This window comes from Lathyrus oleraceus, chromosome 3 (genome assembly GCF_024323335.1).
Source record: "Lathyrus oleraceus cultivar Zhongwan6 chromosome 3, CAAS_Psat_ZW6_1.0, whole genome shotgun sequence".
NCBI lineage: Eukaryota > Viridiplantae > Streptophyta > Magnoliopsida > Fabales > Fabaceae > Lathyrus > Lathyrus oleraceus.
The window spans coordinates 270,173,560-270,180,975 of record NC_066581.1 but is presented as its reverse complement, the minus strand read 5'-3'; positions in this window follow the sequence as shown (position 1 = coordinate 270,180,975).

Genomic DNA, 7,416 nt, shown 5'->3' with positions numbered 1-7,416 from the left:
GCTGAGTCTCAACCTGCATCACAACAGCAGCAACAACAACAACAGAGACAACCCTTTCAGCAGAGGCCGCAGAGGGCCGGATATCAAGTCAGGGGCAGAGCTATGGATCGTCAATGTGACCGACCTCCGGTGACCTATGCCTTTTTGTTTAAGAAGTTGACAGACTTGGGGCTTGTGCAAACCAGAACCCTGGCACCTTTGAGACCTGATCAAAGGCCAGCCAGCTATGATGAAAATGCTAAGTGTGAGTTCCACTCAGGTGCGCCTGGGCATAATATTGAGAACTGTAAAGCTTTTAAGCACACAGTTCAAGACTTAGTGGATTCAAAGGCAATCAACTTTGCACTGTCTCCCAATGTCAATGCCAATCCCATGCCTGCGCATGGTCAAAGGGGGGTGAATGCTATCTCAGAGGAGACTAGGGTTGGACTGTCTGATGTTGGTCAGCTGAAGACGCCTCTGGCTGAGGTCAAGAGGCAGTTGTTAAGGAATGGGGTTTATCCGGGCTGCGGCTATGAGTGTGCTGAGTGCACTATTTCTGTGAATGGTTGTGGGCTTCTGAGGAAGCATGTCCAGGGTTTGATGGACGAAGGGGTTATCATGGTTGAGAGGGTTGACAAAGAAGGAGAAGAGGAGGTCTCCACCATAACAATCTATTATGATCCGGTGGATTTGTCAAACCTTAGCGAGGAGGCTCCAGTTACCATCACGGTACCTGGGCCGATTCCCTATGACAAAGATGATGCCGTGCCATGGCATTATGGTGGGGAAGTATATTGCAATGGTGAGAAGTGGGAGGAACAATCTGCAAGTGAAACCGCCGTGCTAAAGGTGGATAATGCCGGTCCCAGCGGGTTCACTCGCAGCGGTAGGCTGTTTGCTCCCGATACCTTGAGGAGAGGTGAAGAAGAAAAAGATAAAAAAGAAAAGGCTGAGGCTTTAGCCAGGGCAAAGGGAAAGTCTGTGGTGGATAATGGTGGTACTCCTGTGGTGACACCGGTGCCTGTAGGGTCGAATGATAAATTTGATGATGATGCCGAAGAGTTTTTGCGAATAATCAAAAAGTCGGAGTATAAACTGGTTGATCACTTACAGCAGACTCCTTCCAAGATCTCAATTCTTTCATTGTTGCTGAGCTCAGAGGGGCATAGGGAGGCCTTATTGAAAATTTTGAAGAAGGCTTATGTTCCTCAGGAGATCACCATCAATCAACTGGAGACGGTCGTATCCAATGTGCATGCTAGTCATGGGTTGGGCTTTACGGATATGGATCTGACAGTGGATGGAAGGAATCATAATAGGGCACTACACATTGCAATGGAATGTAAAGGAGCCGTGCTTTCGCATGTGCTGGTTGATACCGGCTCCTCTTTAAATGTGTTGCCAAAGAAGGCCTTGGCGAAGCTGAATTGTGATGGGCTGATTTTGACCCCGACTGATTTGATTGTGCGGGCTTTTGATGGGTCAAAGCGGGCCGTGTTTGGGGAGGTGGAGCTGCCAGTGAAGATTGGACCTGAGGTGTTCAAGTCGACATTCTATGTCATGGACATTCAACCGGCATACAGTTGCCTGTTGGGTCGCCCATGGATCCATGCTGCTGGGGCAGTTACCTCGACTCTGCACCAGAAACTGAAGTACATCTGGGAGGGTCAAGTCGTCACCGTTTGTGGAGAAGAGGACATCTTTGTCAGCCACTTGTCCTCGTTCAAATATGTTGAGATGGATGGTGAGATATGGGAGACACCCAGTCAGGCTTTCGAAACCGTTAAGGTGGAGAATGCCCTGTTTGCTAAGGAAGAAGAGAAACCGTCCATTGCTTCGTACAAGCAGGCCGCCGAGGTGGTCAAAAGTGGAGAGGCTCCTGGTTGGGGCAGAATGATGGAGGTCCCTGCGAAGAAAGACCGTTTCGGGGTTGGATATCAGTCGGGCCGAGGCTCAGGGCAAGGCAGAGAACGTCGTACGTCAGTCACCTTCACAAGCGCCGGAATGCTGGATCCGGATCACATCTGCATGATGGGTGAAGATGCTGATAGCGACTGTGACATGGACCGGTGGATAAAGCCGTGCGCGCCAGGGATGGAAATCCAGAACTGGAGGGCTGAAGAGATCATCCGGGTCACTCTCCTTGAAGAGTAATATTTTTCTTGTTTTCATTTTATATGCATGGAAGCCTTACGTGTTGCCCGACACGTAATGGTTCATTGTAAGGGCCACCTCATGTTTAAATTTGCAAATTTGCATCATTAATAAAAGGATGTTTTTCAGTCAAAAGCGGTGTTCCCCGTTTTTCATTTATTTTTGCAGTTTAAAAATAAAAACAAAATAAAAATGGCAATGTTTTCATTTTTCTTTTTCAAATATTTCTCACACCGGTTCTAAAGCAATGCATGAATCAACATTCATGCAGATGCGATTCCGCTCCGGATCTCATTGATAACAATCCTGTTACACCCTTGTATGACTTCGACAATCCAATCTATCTCGCTGAAGAAGAAGACGAAGAAGATTGTGAATTGCCAGGGGAATTAGCCAGGTTGTTGAAACAAGAGGAGAGGGTGATTCAGCCGCATGAGGAGCCGATTGAGGTCGTAAATTTGGGTACCGACGAGGTTAAGAAAGAGGTGAAAGTCGGGGCTGCTTTGGAGGAAAGTGTAAAGAGCAGGTTGGTAGTACTGTTGAAAGAGTATGTCGACATCTTTGCCTGGTCTTATCAAGATATGCCAGGGTTGGATACCGATATTATTGTGCACAAGCTACCGTTGAGAACAGATTGTCCTCCAGTGAAGCAGAAGTTGCGCAGAACTCGACCTGATATGGCGATCAAAATCAAAGAGGAAGTGCAGAAGCAGTGGGATGCTGGTTTCCTTGCTGTCACTAATTATCCGCCATGGGTTGCGAACATTGTGCCAGTCCCGAAGAAGGATGGTAAAGTGAGAATGTGTGTGGACTACCGGGATCTGAACAGAGCTAGTCCAAAGGATGATTTTCCACTACCTCACATTGATGTGTTGGTAGATAATACAGCTCAATTCTCGGTGTTTTCCTTCATGGATGGCTTTTCTGGCTATAATCAAATCAAAATGTCGCCAGATGATATGGAGAAAACAACGTTCATTACACCGTGGGGTACCTTTTGTTACAAGGTGATGCCATTTGGTCTCAAGAACGCCGATGCTACTTATCAGAGGGCCATGGTGACTTTGTTTCATGATATGATTCATCATGAAATTGAATGTTATGTTGATGACATGATAGCGAAGTCCCAAACAGAAGAGGGGCATTTGGTAGATCTGGCCAAGTTGTTTGACCGGCTGAGACAGTTCAGACTGAGGTTGAATCCGAACAAGTGCACGTTCGGAGTGCGGTCCGGTAAATTGCTGGGGTTTATTGTAAGTGAGAAAGGAATCGAGGTTGATCCTGCGAAAGTAAAAGCAATAAGAGAAATGCCTGAACCAAGAACGGAGAAAGAGGTTCGTGGTTTCTTAGGTAGATTGAACTACATTTCACGGTTCATATCTCATCTAACAGCCACGTGTGAACCGATATTCAAGTTGTTGAAAAAAGATCAAACGGTCAGGTGGAATAATGATTGCCAAGCGGCATTTGAAAAAATAAAAGAATATTTGCAGGAGCCTCCGATTCTGATGCCTCCTGTGGAGGGGAGGCCGTTAATTCTGTACTTGACGGTCCTCGAGGGGTCTATGGGGTGTGTATTGGGACAGCATGACGAGTCTGGTCGAAAAGAGCATGCCATATACTATCTTAGCAAAAAGTTTACCGACTGTGAAACAAGATATTCACTGCTCGAGAAAACTTGCTGTGCTTTGGTCTGGGCTGCTCGCCGACTAAGGCAGTACATGCTGGTTCATACCACTTTATTGATTTCCAAGATGGATCCAATCAAGTACATTTTCGAGAAGCCAGCATTGACCGGACGGGTTGCGAGGTGGCAAATGATTTTGACAGAATATGATATACAGTATACCTCTCAGAAGGCGATCAAGGGGAGTGTATTGTCTGATTACCTCGCCCAGCAACCTATTGAGGATTATCAACCAATGAAGTTTGAATTCCCTGATGAGGACATCATGTTTCTCAAATCAAAAGATTGCGAGGAACCAATCCCGGAGGAGGGGCCTGACCCTGAATCCGAATGGATTCTGATGTTTGATGGGGCCGTTAACGTGAATGGAAGCGGTGTTGGTGCTGTTTTGGTTACGCCGAAAGGATCCCACATTCCTTTTGCTGCCCGGCTAACATTTGAGTGCACCAACAACGTGGCTGAATATGAAGCGTGCATATTGGGGATTGAAGAGGCGATTGATTTGAGGATCAAGAACCTTGTCATTTATGGAGATTCAGCTCTGGTGATTAATCAGGTTAACGGAAAATGGTATACGCACCAATCTCATTTAGTGCCGTATCGAGATTATACGAGGAGATTGTTGACGTTTTTCACCAAGGTGAAGATGCATCATGTGCCTAGAGAGGAGAATCCTTTGGCAGATGCTTTGGCTACTCTGGCCGCCTTGATTAAGGTGCAGAGGTGGAATCAGTTCCCCAGTGTGGAGGTAGGTCGTCTGGATAGGCCGGCTTATGTGTTTGCTGTTGATACAGCACCTGATGATGAGAAGCCGTGGTATTATGATATCAAGCGCTATCTAGAGACTCAAGAGTATCCTGAGGGAGCCTCTAAGAAGGACCGAAAGACGCTGCGGAGGTTAGCCATGGTGTTTTATCTGAACAAGGATGGGGTTCTGTACAAGAGGAATTTTGATTGGGTCTTGCTCAGATGTGTTGATGACAAAGAAGCAAGCCAATTGCTGAAAGAGGTTCATGAGGGATCGTTCGGTACCCATGCCAGTGGGAATGCAATGGTGAAGAAGCTGCTGAGAGCAGGTTATTATTGGATGACAATGGAGGCCCAATGTTTTAATTTCGTGCGGAAGTGTCATAAATGCCAGATTTATGCTGACAAGGTGCACGTGCCTCCAAATCCGTTGAGCTTAATGTCGTCTCCATGGCCGTTTGCTATGTGGGGCATTGATATGATTGGAAAGATAGAGCCTACAGCTTCGAATGGGCACAGGTTCATATTAGTGGCTATTGATTACTTCACCAAGTGGGTTGAAGCAACCTCTTATACGAACGTGACAAAGCAGGTCGTTGCCAGATTTCTCAAGAGAGACATCATTTGCAGATATGGGGTTCCCGAGAGAATCATTACGGATAATGGTTCAAATTTGAACAATAAGATGATGGCAGAGCTGTGCCGGGAATTCAAGATCGAGCATCACAATTCTTCTCCCTATCATCCGAAGATGAATGGGGCGGTTGAGGCAGCCAATAAGAATATAAAGAAGATTGTGCAGAAAATGGTGGTAACCTACAAAGACTGGCATGAGATGTTGCCGTTTGCATTGCATGGGTATCGTACGTCGGTGCGTACATCTACTGGGGTAACTCCTTTCTCATTGGTATATGGAATGGAGGCGGTATTACCTGTTGAGGTTCAGATTCCCTCGTTGAGAGTCTTGATGGACGTCAAGTTGCAAGAGGCCGAATGGGTAAGGACCCGGTACGAAGAGCTAAGCCTGATAGAGGAAAAGAGGCTAGCAGCCATCTGTCATGGGCAGCTGTACCAGCAACGGATGAAGCGTGCTTTTGACAAGAAGGTGCGACCTCGGGTGTATCACGTGGGTGATATGGTGCTGAAAAGGATCCTTCCTCCTCAAAACGATCGAAGGGGCAAATGGACGCCGAATTATGAAGGTCCATTCGTGGTCAAGAAGGTTTTCTCTGGCGGAGCCTTATTGCTAACGACCATGGATGGTGAAGATTTTCCATCCCCTGTGAATGCGGACGCAGTTAAAAAATACTTCGTATAAGAGACCCGCTGGACGAAAAGAATAAAATGGTCCAGGCAAAAATGGGCATCCCGGCGAACCAAAAACAGAAAAAGGTTCGGGCAAAAATTAGGGATAAGATGAAAAGAAATGTACACCCGGCAAGTCGAAAACCTGAAAGGGCGACTTGGGCAAAAATGGGTATCCCGGTGGACTGAAAACCCGAAAGGGTGGTCCAGGCAAAAGAGGGATTGAAACGAATAACTGCGTCCAGCATGATCGTTTGTGCTTTGGTTAAGGCATCATGGATAATACCCGGTAGGGATCAATCGGAAACGTCTTGTTCAGAAGGCAGAAAGCATGGAGAGTCTGAGGATATATGGGGTGTAACCGAGTTGGAACTCGATGAGATCACGGGTTTCACATTGCCATTAGGATAGATTTTTCCTTGTGCGCAATTACCTCTTTTCAGGAATTGCTTCCTTTTGTATTGCTCATTTGAGCCACACTTTTTCAATCAATAAAATGCATATTCAGTCAAATAATTCTATTTTTGTTTTCATTACCGCTTTGATTGCAAAAACATCCAGATATTTTGATAAAGAATCTTGCATTTTAACACATACAGGTTCCTTCTAATGCATGTTTATAAGATTGAAGCTTGAAATCTTATTTGGAAGGTTGAGTGACCCAAGTGTTGAAATCTTGACACGCCTGGGGCACGGTTTTATCTGACGATCTGTTTTGCAGGAACTGTTAGATATTCTTCGCTCACTTGCAGGTTGTGATGTGGAAGCTTTGTAACGGATCCCCAGAGAGTTCGATCGGGGACGAATGAATATGAAAGACGACGAAGAGACGTTGAGACGTACGACGATCCTTGATGTTAATCAAGAAGACTCTTCAAAGTCGGAAAGTTGGAAAGTATGTATAAATCCCAGGAGTACGTTTCTCCGTCGGGCGCGGCGCGACTTTGGAATACAAGATGATGGAGCAGAAAAGTCCAGATGAGTCTGGGAGTTCTCAAAATTGGAAAGTTGACATGGGAGTTGGATGTGAATACCAGGGTTCGACGAGTCGATGGGTGTGCAGTACCAACTTTTCTCATTTCCTCAGCATGGTCCCCAAGCGGAGTTAGAGGACCAACTTCCCAGCAGATTCCAGATCTGAGACTTTCCCCAGCCGAGTCAAGATGGTTATCCCCGGCAGGTTTAAACTGTGTTTCCTCAGCGGCTAGGCCAGAAGGTTGCTATTCCCCGAGTGGAGCGGGTTTCAATGAAATATATCTCCAGCAGTGTTCATCCTACCAGTGGATTGAACGAGTTTCCGTAGCAAACGGATATCTGCATTCCCAGCCGAGTGTATCCTACATGTGGATTGGATGGGTCTTCCCCAGCGGAGTAGCATTCGTTCCCCTAGCAGGGTTAGGATGTTTATCCCCAGCAGGTTTCAAATCGATGCTTTCCCCAGTCGCCAGGCCTGAAGGTGGCTGTTTCCCCAGCAGGGCTATTTGAGAGCATTTCCCCAGTGAAGTTGCTAGGTATCTGTGAGGGTTTTCTCAAAGCAGAGT